Here is a 12,211-nt window from a genome sequence, read left to right as displayed (position 1 = left end):
TCTGGGGTAACAAGGTCAAATGCAAATATGAGATGAATCCCACTTTTCTCTACACTTAGCATTAAACACACTGCTAACCTGTTTTAAAGGAAATATATTTCCAGTAAAGCTCCCATATGTTATTTGTTACATGTAATCCTCCAAGCCTTTGCTAAAATTCAGTGTAAATACAATGAAAAATCATAGCCTTACCAGCGTTTGTATGACCCATCTCTGACTTGTAGTTCTTGCATTAACAAAACCTAGAGTTGTCACTTTGAATTCATAAGATCCTCATACAACTGCAAACTTTTTCTAAATCAGTCCTCTTTTTCAAGTTAATCACAAAGAAATACTTTGCGCTCCTAAGAGTGACAAGTCAGGTTTTTTTTCTTGGACATCAGACACAGCTCAGGCCCAGGCACTGGTCACTCCCTAATTCACCCTAACTCTTACAGTCTCACTCTTCTTAAATTGTGCTTGCCAAATTGCTAAGGAAGTCCAAGGTCAGTAAGATTATTGTAACATCCATACAAAAACTTATTTTTGTTTCCATATAGAGCAGCTCATATTGGCTATCTCTGACTCCATGTGATTGACTATGTCTACTTTACCGGTGAACAGTGTTTGGCAAAGATGGTATAAATCTCTTATTTCAAACAAATGCCATCTAACATATCTTTTCATATATCTGTAAAACTTCCTCAGTTCCTTTTTGTCTGAGAAACTCAGTCCCTCATACATACAAATGTTTCTAATGAGATTTCCTCTAGACCATGAGTAAGCATATCTGGCAAGCATGGAGAAACCATGTTCAGCCATGTTAGACTTTAAATCTATTGACATACACAATTTATACTATAGCTTTATTATTTGTTTTGTTTTGTTTGTAATTCACACCTCAAACATTAATGCCTTCTGTCACTTCAAAATGCTTTTCTGCTCTTGCGGAACTGAACAGGTATCCCAGTCTTTCACTTCAAAAAAACAACATTCACATTGTTTAATATATTGTGCTTTTAAATTTTTGGATGCATTCCATTGTACCAAGTCTTTTATGTACTTTGAAATATGAGGGAACTTTGGAAAAGCTCCGGTGGTTGCTTCTTTTTCTTCTTCCTCAGCCTCAGTCATTCCCTGGCAAGGTCTGTGACTATGATTTTATTACTTTATTAGCATGCAGTGCAGTGCAGTAGAAGAGGACCTGCAGAGATAAACAGTTGATACAGAATACCTGATGCCGACATTTTATCCGTTTCAGAAGGGGATCCTTCAAACTGCCTCTAAACTGTTCATATGGGCTGAAAGAACATTAACAATTGGAGTGCATTAGGTGAGATCCAAGATGGCATTCTCGCATTTTATCTAAAAGGAATCCAGTTTGCACATTTGCATTGTTCCAGGATATGAACCAAATTGAGGTAAATAGGGACAACCTAGAGATTTTCTTGAAAAGCACATTCTGATCCAAATAAAATAATTAATATACATGCATCTTACAACTTTTTCCCACTACAGAGATACCATGGGGAAACCCTATTGAGTCTTGTGTGCTTCTGAGGAAGTTAAGAGGTAAGAGAGCACCATCACATTTTCATCTCCTATCCTCTACTGTGTAGCCATAACACTAGTGAAATTTGCAGCTGAATAAATAGGTTTTAGTAGAGAATATTGTAATAGCTTTCCCCTCACAAGCTCAGAACACATTAAAATGGTAAAGTCATAACACGTCCTTCTCATCTCATATTGTCCCCTTTGGAGAACTTGGATTATTTCGAATATGAATAACAGAAGAAGAATCATAAACAAAAATACTTCTGGACACAGTGTTGTATATCCAAACTCAGGAAAAGTATGGTTAGGTTTTGAAATAGCTGATGAAAGGCACTGCAATGCAGAATGTATTAAATGTCATGAACAAATTGGATGATGCAATAGAATGATGACTTCTGTGGCAGCTGCTTTTCTGCGATAGACATTTTAAATTGATCTTGTGCTTTTATTTTAACATAGCCATTGGGAGCCAGTAGAAATTAGTAAAAATATGTAAGAAATTGTGTGAATGTTGTGATTCTCTAAGTCCCACATTAATGAAATAACACAGTCCTTTAAACGGCTCCATAGGGTCTCACCTGTGTAACTAGAACCATTTTAAAAGCATGTTTCAGGAGTGACAGACAAAGACTAAAATGAAACAACTGCTTGTTTCAGCATTTTAAACAAGCTGGATCTCTAGTCCCAAGTGCACAGAACCTGTGTTTGGGAGTAACTTGCTGTTCCCAGCACAGGTCCATCTCTACTTAGCCCTTGAGATCATATAAGCACTAGTGTGAAAGAAATCTATAAAATCATTTTCAATTCTCTTAGTAGATGGAGTATGAAGAATGAACAGCTAAAAACACTTCCTAATTACAGTTTGATTTGGTTGTTAAGTAAGAATTACTAACCAGTGTGTACTACAGCCTGTAATTTGTGATACCCTAAGTAGTCAGTTAAAACCAGCACGTAACCCATATCAACAATTCTTATCACTGTTAATGCTGAACAGTTCCCATTACTTTTCAATATGTTCCCTTCCCTTGAATGGTGCTGACTATTCACAAACCGTTTGTTCTGTCATCGCAGCTGAAGGATACATTTTGCTTCAGTAGGTTGTTCATTATTCAAAATGTTCAATATATGCTTTCAAAACATGTGAAGAGTCTTAGCTTTTGAGTTGAGGAACCACCTAATCTTAAGAACAAAAAAAAAAAAAAAAGGGAAGGGGGTCTTTTTCACAGGTTTTTGTTCATTTGCAGCCAAATAAATATTAGGCTGAACTTTAAATTCTTATTTATCTTTTGCAGTTTGCTTCATTGTTCTTGTTTGTTTATGAGCACCTGAGCACATGTGCAGAACTGTTTCTGAGGACTGAGATTTCCAGTCATTTTGTAGAATGTCCTCTACTGTCTTCTGATCCACCATTGTCCAGTGACACTCCAGCAGGGTCCCAAGAGATGCATTGCCATATTCATCTCTTAGTAAGTAGCTGCATCAGCATTTCCAGCAAGGCTGCTTAGGTTTTTCCCAAAAGCGCTGCCATATTTTCCAGTCTTCCCCAGATCTGTATCACCGGTTCCCAGTTCTTTCCCCACAAACTAAACCTTCAGATAGAGCAAAGCCTTTTGCTGTTTTGTAATCCTTTAACAGTTGCTCTGATTAGGCAAGCCTCTGCTTGGATTTGCTGTATACTCTGCTGCCCTCAGACAAGGTAACCTTTTTGGAAAGGTACTTGGGGCACACTGGATTTTCATTGTCTCTTTGAATTAAAGGGAAACTTCCTGTATAGTTTTCCTTGTTCCGTTCAAGTAAGAAAGCAGTAGAACCTATTTTGCTGATAGCTTCCTTTATCCCAGCTCTATAGGATATAGCTTTTCATACAAGAAACCATTCAAACTGGATACAATTTAATTATCTCAGCTTTTCTACTCTTGAGTATAATCATTACAATACTTCCAGTGCTGAAAGAAAGTGGTTTGCTTTTTGAAAGAGAAATGCTGCAAAATGCTACAAAACACACCTTTAAGTCAGCTTGCTTAGACCTGATCTGTTCCATACAGCTCTCTTTGCTCACCCTGAACTGGTGGATTTTGCTAATACAGAAATCTTACAGAACTCTGGGCTCCTGTTTTCCCTTTTCATTAATGGGTATCACAAAGGAAGCCTTTTACTTCCCTAAATTTTCTTGGTGCTGGACTTTTTCAAAGACTAAGCACTAGATGCCATTAATATGACAAAACAATCATTTTTTAAATAAACTTCATTTCTGGATTTAGCCAGACCAGAACCATTGTATTGGAATTTATCTTCATTTTCACCAACACTTCTTCACATGAAGGACAGTTTCTCTAGATCTGGGGGAAAAACCTGGCAATTTTAGGCTGTGACTCCTTTGGAGTCAGTGGTACTATATGCTCTTGTTCCAATATTCAGACTCCCCCAAAAAGTTGTATGAGATGACTAAGCACTGTAGAGCACAACAGATCTACAAGCAAGGTCTGTATCTTCTACCTCTTACTTCTCTGTTTTTCATTATGTAACACTAATATATTCTTAAATAGAGTGAAATTCAACAGAAATACATTTGTAAACAAAAAACTGTTCTACAAGAACATTAATGGAGCTACTAAAACAGCCACGACAATGATATGAAATGCCTTGTGTTTGCCTTTAACTACTCAGCTTCAGTTGCAGGAAAATGCTACCAAGCCACTTGTAGAAGCATTGCCTGCTGTTCTTTGTGGTAAACACACAGGCAACAATATGCTAAATGAATCTCTGTGTCCATGTGTAAATTCTGTTTGCTTGCTTATTTTTCCCTAGAAAGGCTTAGAATTTAAAAGCAATTTGTTTTTGAGTTAATTTTATAGAGCTGAAAAACCCTGCAACTTCTTCCTGTTCTAAGTAAAACAGTTCGTCTTATGACTGACTAGACCAAAATCATACAGCTGGACCATGGCTCAGCTAATGGACTCATTAAAATCTTAAAATTAAGTCTATTCACCCACGCTCTAATAGTACAAAATGAGCTCCAATATCACACAGAGACTGTATTTCTATACCAAGTGTATGATGGAGGCTACCATATTTAAATAAAGTTTATTCTTTTGCTCAAGTTTTGTTCTATTTTGGGAACAAAAGTCAACATTAATCTTATATGAACTATTCTTGTTCCTCTCCTTGCAGTTTGGGATAGAAAGATTTTGGGTGTACCTTCTGTATGAGGCACTACTCAGGGACTGCATAGATTTGGGCATAAAACAGATTTGTTACCATGAGTCACTGGGCATCAGCAGATATCAGCATTTAGCAATTATTTCACTTGTTGCAAATTCACCATGTTGTCACTAAGGCAATCTTTTTATTTTTCAAGACAATTCTGTCTTCTCTTCTTCTAGCTACTGAATCTCTGATTCCTGATACTGGTAGAGATCTCTTTAATTTCTCTGTGTCTCCCACCGCTATCTCCAGCTGTCTCTTTAAACATTCCTCTGTTTTCTTTTTCAGTCATAAAAGGGTGTGATCTGCTGGTGACCCAGTAATTCAGAGTTATAATCCTGTCTGCACAGCTAATGTCCTCTGCTGCTGTCCTGGGTCACCCAGTCTCTCCACTCCATTTCTCTGTGTGTGAATTACGGATAATGATATTTACCTTTCGGGCTTCAGAAGGATGTTAGGGGCTTAATTAGAATAATGCCTTTACAGCAGCATGAAGTGGAACAGTATCTGAGATCATCTTTGTTATTATTGGCATTTTAGTTATGCATTATTTCCCTAAGTTTATTTGCTTGGTTTCCAACATTAGTTCTATGTCTTATGATTTTTATTATTCTCTTGTGCCAAGTGACAGGTTCCTGCATGTTCCTGCAATGTTCACGCTTGCTGCTCTCTAGTTTCAGTCACATTGATTTCTGACCACTTGCCAGATATCCCTGAACATCAAACTGCAGAAGCTATGCTACATCTCCCTTCCCTCTTTCAGGAAGTTCACATTGACAATAACACTAAAATATTTATCAAAAGGAAGTCCTTAATTTCTCCTCTCTTAGCACACCTACAATTCTTGTTCCCTCTAGGCATTCAAAAACAGCTGTTCTGCTAATTTGCAGTGTTGTCTATTAAAGACATTACAACTCCATTTTTACCCTAATCAGCAGTTTTGGCTTTTCACTCAGTAGCGTTTTACACTAGGGAGTCAGAAACACCTCTGCAGCGCAGCGGGTGCCATCACTGCACTCAGAGAAGCTGCATCTCTTGTTTATAGCCCGCAGACCTCACTCCCCTGCTTACTCCACCTCCTGCTCCACCTCCTGCACAGCTCCAGCTGGAGAGGCATGGTCTTGCTCTGGTGCTGATTTTTGTCAGAGGGCTACAACACAACTTAAGCGGATTTAGAAACAAGAAAACCACAGGTTGCTTTCTAATGAAAAGAAACAAAAATTCCACTGCCAGAAAGATCACTGTGTTTAAGAACTACACAATCCAACTGGAAAAACTTATAGCACTTTGAAGAAGCAGTTGGAGAAGATAGGTGAACTTTGTGCTGTGTGTTTCTGAGATTAATCAACATTAATTAAAATGAAGAGGGGGACTACCTAGGTACGTTGTATTCGCTGACAGTCAGTAGAACAGACCATCATCTGTTAGTGGATTATAACTATTCGTAAGTTATAACTCTGCAGAGGAAGAGTTGCTTTTCATTCTTCTGTTGTTCAGCCAAGCCAATGACAATACATAGGGTCTCCAGATCTAGTTATTAAACTGGCGTTTTCAAATGTCAGGCTTATTATCTCTACCGGGCAAATGTTTCATTAAAGCCATGAAAACAAGACAGGAGAATGACAAAAACCAGAAACATATAAATAAAATATTAAGGGAGCTGTCCTCCTCAGGCTATCCCCAAATCAATGCATTAAATAAGATTCAGGGTCCCAGCATAATGCAACAAAGGTGATGCTGAAGTCTTATGAATCAGATAGAAAATATAGAAGTTGTTTGTTAGAGAATCAATCTTATCCATCAGTCATCTTTTTTTATAATATAGTTGGGCAACTGTAGCCATTATCTGAATCCTTTTAATCTTCTAAAGGCTTTCTTTCTACCCGTTTTACTTATTACTTATCAATCCAAATTCAAACAACACAACAAAAGTGTTATAATTCATTTCAAATGCCATCCTTGGGACTCACCATAATTGTATCTGCATTTGGGAAAGATAGTATCGAAAATAATACGTAAAAACTTCTTAGTGTTTTCTCATTGAAATTAGATGGTTAGAGGTAGAAATCAGTCAAGAGTTATGATCAGAAATACTTTCATGCCACAAAAAGCAATTTCAAGAGATTATTTTGTTGCTACTGGACAGAAATTTTCTTTGGAATATGATTGTCAATTTCACCTACATCAGCTATATGTTAATGGTGATTCTCAGCTTTTTGTACACTATTACTCCGTTCCCACCATTTTTTTCCATTTGAGGACTCTATTCCCAGTTTCAAAGTAGACTTTCCCTCTCAGCTGGCTATAGAAGAAACAGAGGGTGGTAATGATCTTATAATCAGAGAAGGTCATGGAAGTCCTCCAAATTTTGTAATTTAATTCTGGCAGAGTATGAATGTTCTGCTTAGCTTCACATATAAAAGGGACTTAATCTCAGATTACTTTCTTAGGAAGAAAGCTCATAGAACATCTGCAAAATTACTGTGGAAAGTCACACCCAGTGGCAGAGTTATGGCTGTGTTGTTTGTGTCTGAGGAAACTTTTTTACCTTTGTTTCACTTATAATAAACAATAATTGTCTTTATATTGATATATATATCCTTTGTTAAAAAGTCCTGCAGGTACTTGTGTGCCTGTACTCCATTCAGGCAATGCAAAGGTGGAGTGTTCTATCATACAGTTACCTGGAAATCCTGCCAACTACCTTGTAAAAGCACAATGTTTTCGAGCAATTCACGCCTCACTAATCAGATTGGTATAAACATCATGAGATCAGAAATAATTTTCACCTTTATCAACAGTGCAAGCAATGCGGGCCATCAGAGGGCATGACATGATGTCAGCATAAGAAATGTCACTCTAACTTAAACCGTTAAGCTTTATTAGCTCACTGCTCTGAAGGCTGTCGACCTCTCTACTTCATACTCAGCACAAGAGTAATATTTATACAGTTACAAAAACACATGAGTGACTCATATTATGCCCTCTTCGGACACCTTTATTCCCTTTTACTGAATCTGAGAGATCTGGATCTGCATTTAAAAATATGCGGTGCAGGTTTTTAGCCTATACCTTGCATGAGCCATACCTATTTCCAAATTTTTGTGTGGAATTATACTTAGTTTGAACACACTATAGGTACTGATAATGTTAAAAAATATATACTCTGTATGTTTATTTTTCTTAAGCGATATTTCCTTCAGAAGAGAGAATGAGGTGTAACATCACTTTCTAGTGGCATCCTTAGTTTACAGTTAAGATGAAACTAAGTGCGAAACTCCAGCTGAGTTCACCTTGCCTAGCTTTAGACAATTACAAAGTGCATGTCTGCTGTCAAGCTATGCAGAACAGACACTTGTATTGGGAGAAGACATTTCACATTACTAGAGGGTCTGTTTCCCTCTACAGAATATAAATGGTGCATGGGGTGGCTAGCCTTAATATAGACACCTACGATGGGATTGAGTTACCTAAACACAGATGCCTACTACCATTTTAAACCTACAAAGCCATCCCACCTTGTTTCCAAACCTATCTTCCTGTAGGTCCTGCATCATATCTAATGGGCTGTGCAGAAATCTCAGATAACGCTGGTGATCTCAGATGGCGCCAAACAGCCTCATTTGGGCAACTGAAACCTGCTCCTACACTTTGAGCCTCTAAAGTTTGATGAGATGAATCCCACCCTTTGCTTTATAATTGCAGTGGGGGGATCCTCAGAGAACCCTGTGGAGTCCTCTGCTTAAACAAACACATTTAGTTCTATTTGAGAAGTCATACAATGTCCAGGAGGTGCAGCTGAGGCTGGCAGATATGACAGGGAGGGTAGGAATGTATCCTTCAGGAGTGGTACCTACCAGCCAGGTCAATATCTCTGAAGATCTGAAATGGGAGTAGGTACCAACGTTTAGGCAACTGAATCCTCTCCTGTGGTGAGGATTAAGCTTAAGGTTTAGACAGCTAGCAGTATGTACCTATAACGAAGATCTGTGGTCTACCTATTTAAGTCCTCATTATAGTCAATGGTCATCTAAGTCTCCAATTGCCTGTATTTAGGCAACTAAACAGATCAGTAAAGTCAAGGGAGCCCAAAGAGACAGGTGACCAAACATCAGTGCCTGAGCCATCCTTGGAAGATGAGATGGATAGTTCACCAGAGTACTTCTACTATACTGGCTCTATCCCAAGGCCATAGGTATCTATCTCATATATCTTATGTAGGTATGCACCTACAATACAGTACCTGGAGTTCAGCATCTGAATCCAGAAGTGAAACACACCCCCTGCTTTTTTTTGTTTTCTGAGACTTCTTTCTGTTTTCGTGCCTCTAGGAATGAATTAGAGTTCAACTTCCCTCTATACGTTAGGGCCAGCTCTCCCAGATCTCTCAGGAATTTCTTGCGCATCCCCAGCCTCCTGCTGAAGCCAAGAAAATTCAAATACATTATCTCTCTCTCTGAGACTTAGTGGAGTAAACTCCTCAAAGTTTTTCTCTGAGAAATCTGAAAAGCAGAACATCTCATTAACAGAAAGGCAGTACGGAAAAACAGTCAAAGACCATTGTGTAATCTCCCTTTCTGGGAATCCCTAAGAGTTGTTTCTGCCACCTCTCTCAGGTCTACATCTGGGTATTCACCCTACAGGGCTTTTCATTCTTCTTCCTCACACAACCAGTGGGAAAGTTTTCTTCTTACACCCGTATTTTCCAGTGCATTGGGTGAATTTTCCCTGGTTTATGAATTCATGTCCTCACCAGAAACTTGATCAACTGATTTCTTTGGGTAATGCAGTGGAGAAGCAGGTCCTCTGGACTGCAGCTATTCTCCTAGGATTCTAGAATGGAATAGCAGATTGTCCACTCTTACCTTTGCTTTGTTAGCCTCCTGCTATCAGTGCTTTAAATGCAAGTCCAACATGAGATACCGGATAAAAAGATAACTGTGCCAGCACAAAATAACTAAAATTTTGTACTGCTAAATATATACAGATTATATATAAATAAACACAGAAACACTGGTATGCTTCATCTGATATACAGACATGATCAAACACATATTGATGGCCACAACAGACAGATCTTTGTGCTACAGAATATGAACGTTCATAAATTATTCAGTTGCACAGACAATAAGTAACTCTGCAAAGTTCCAGCTCTTTCTTGCACTCCAATGAGATCTATGGCCCCTTCATTTTAACCCCATTGCTCCTCAGAGTGAGAGAGTTCATTTTAATTTTAAGAGGATAAAGTGGTGTTGCTTGGCAACACTATAGTTAATAGTGGTTGCCGTCTGGCCCAGAGCTTGCTTCTTCAGAAACACTTTATACAGAAACATCCAGTTATTACCGAGGACAGTTATTCAGATTTTCTCCCTGGCCATTTAATTGTGTAAGTGTTCTTTCAAAAGCAACACAATTAGAAGAATCTTTTTCCTTCATTTTAGAAAACAGAGCGTTCATATTTCACACAGAACCAACCAGGAGAAACATTCTTAATAACTCCCCAATGCATAGTTATTAGCTGAACCATCACAGTGTACAAAATTTCTCCAGTTAGGAACCCCTTGCACTTTGCACTGTTATGCCCTCTGACTTCTGAAACCAATATATATTTTTTCATGCTTAACCACTAATTAATTACTAATGCTATAGTTTTTTTACAAAACAGAGGCTCCACTGTGTCTCTAGTCTCTACCGACAGCAAGACCATTCTTCCTTTCTTTAACAATTTGTAAAAAAAGAATCCCGTCCAAGTGATTTCTGTGGAAAAATTCGTACATTTTTTTCAATTTTTAATGAAATGCTACTAAGTATATGTGAATTCTAGACAGGTATTTTGTGGGGTGATTTTTAAAATGATTAACCTTGCAGAATAGCTCAAGTTGTAAAAGATTATAGAGAGTAGCTGGTACAGCGCACTAGAGAAAAGCTCTTGAGAGAAGTGTTAACAAGAGGGTGCTTTCTACCTTGAATACCAAGGACATTTTAGATATAACCTCTGTTAAAGGAGGTGGATCCTCAGAGAGTGGCTATTCACTTCTAGCCTAATGTGTCATATGTGCATACACTAAGAAGCTGCTTTGTGAATTTGAGATTTCCTATTAACGCAAGAGTAGGTGAAACTAAACAAGCAGGCTGACAGACACTACAGGATATAGCTTGAGAGAGAGGGAGATTTATAGGTCTATACATGTGTTTACATACATATATGTAAATACAATGTATTTTTGTATCTATGAACTACCATCACTAAACTCAGACAATAACAATCAATTAGACCAAAGCAGAATAGTCAAGAAAAAATTACATTCCAATTCAAGTCCTTAACTAATGAGAAGACTTTTCAACATCAACCTGCTAATAACTTTTCCCTATTGAAATTTTCATTGGTTCATTGAGAAGCCCTCTGAGCAAACTGTTTCTGAGTGAACTGCTGGAGAGTTTAGCCTAGAGTTTGGCCAAAGATTAGAGAGATTACCACAGGGTTGTTAGTTAAACTACTTTTTCTCTTTTTTGAATATCATCTCACTAATTCTGTATTTCAGTTCATCCCTTCCACGACAGGACCAGGTCCTGGTTTCCATTCTTTTTGCCACAGCAGAAGATAAATTGGGCCTAGGAAAACTTTGTGATGTACACTGTGTTCTTATTAAAGTTTTTCTAGACTTTTCACTTCAGTAAAACACAAAGAAACAGATTCATTCCTAGTGTGAACCTTTATGTGCGTAATGATTCAGAGTTCTCAAAGGGACTATTTTTACTGGACTATGATCACAATTTTTTAAATCTATTACAGAAAACCTTTTTCCGAACACTGCTGCAATGTTGTATTCTGCAGTTTACAAACGTCATACAGCTAGAAACTGTGGACCATGAGTAAATTTGAATATCATTCTAAAGACAAGGCTAAATTTAAATATCACATTTGCACCAGCGTCTGTTGAAACATCCTCAACGTGTCTACAAGGCACAATGAACAGCAGTTATTCTGCACAGTTTTTAATAAATTGCTATGATTGTTGAAGCGAACTAATCTCATCCAAAGACAACTTATACTTTTTCACTATTCGTATCTTTCATCCAGAGCCTCAAATATCTCCACACGGAAGTCAAATATAGTCTTATTTAGGAGTGTAAAACATAGTACAATTAGTTCAGGTGGCAATATCTTCCAGCTAGTTAGCAGTCTTATTTTTCTTGTACCACACACTAGTAACTGTTAACCAGATAAGAAAAAAACAAGTGTAAAATGCCTCTGATTGAAAGATATTTTACTGATTATCAAAGAATTCAAATAGTACCCATGAAAGCCTACTAAAAATAGCAATAAAAGAAAATGCTGGTCGTCTTAGCTATTATGGCATACAATGCATGGTGATTAACACAAAGGAATATACATAGGGTCAATTAGCCAGTAGGATGAGTAACCAATATTAGCAAGTGATCATTATACCGTTTTTACTGCATCCTCTTTTTC

The sequence above is a fragment of the Struthio camelus genome, chromosome 1 (genome assembly GCF_040807025.1).
Source record: "Struthio camelus isolate bStrCam1 chromosome 1, bStrCam1.hap1, whole genome shotgun sequence".
Classification (NCBI taxonomy): Eukaryota; Metazoa; Chordata; class Aves; order Struthioniformes; family Struthionidae; genus Struthio; species Struthio camelus.
This window is presented reverse-complemented; position numbering follows the sequence as displayed.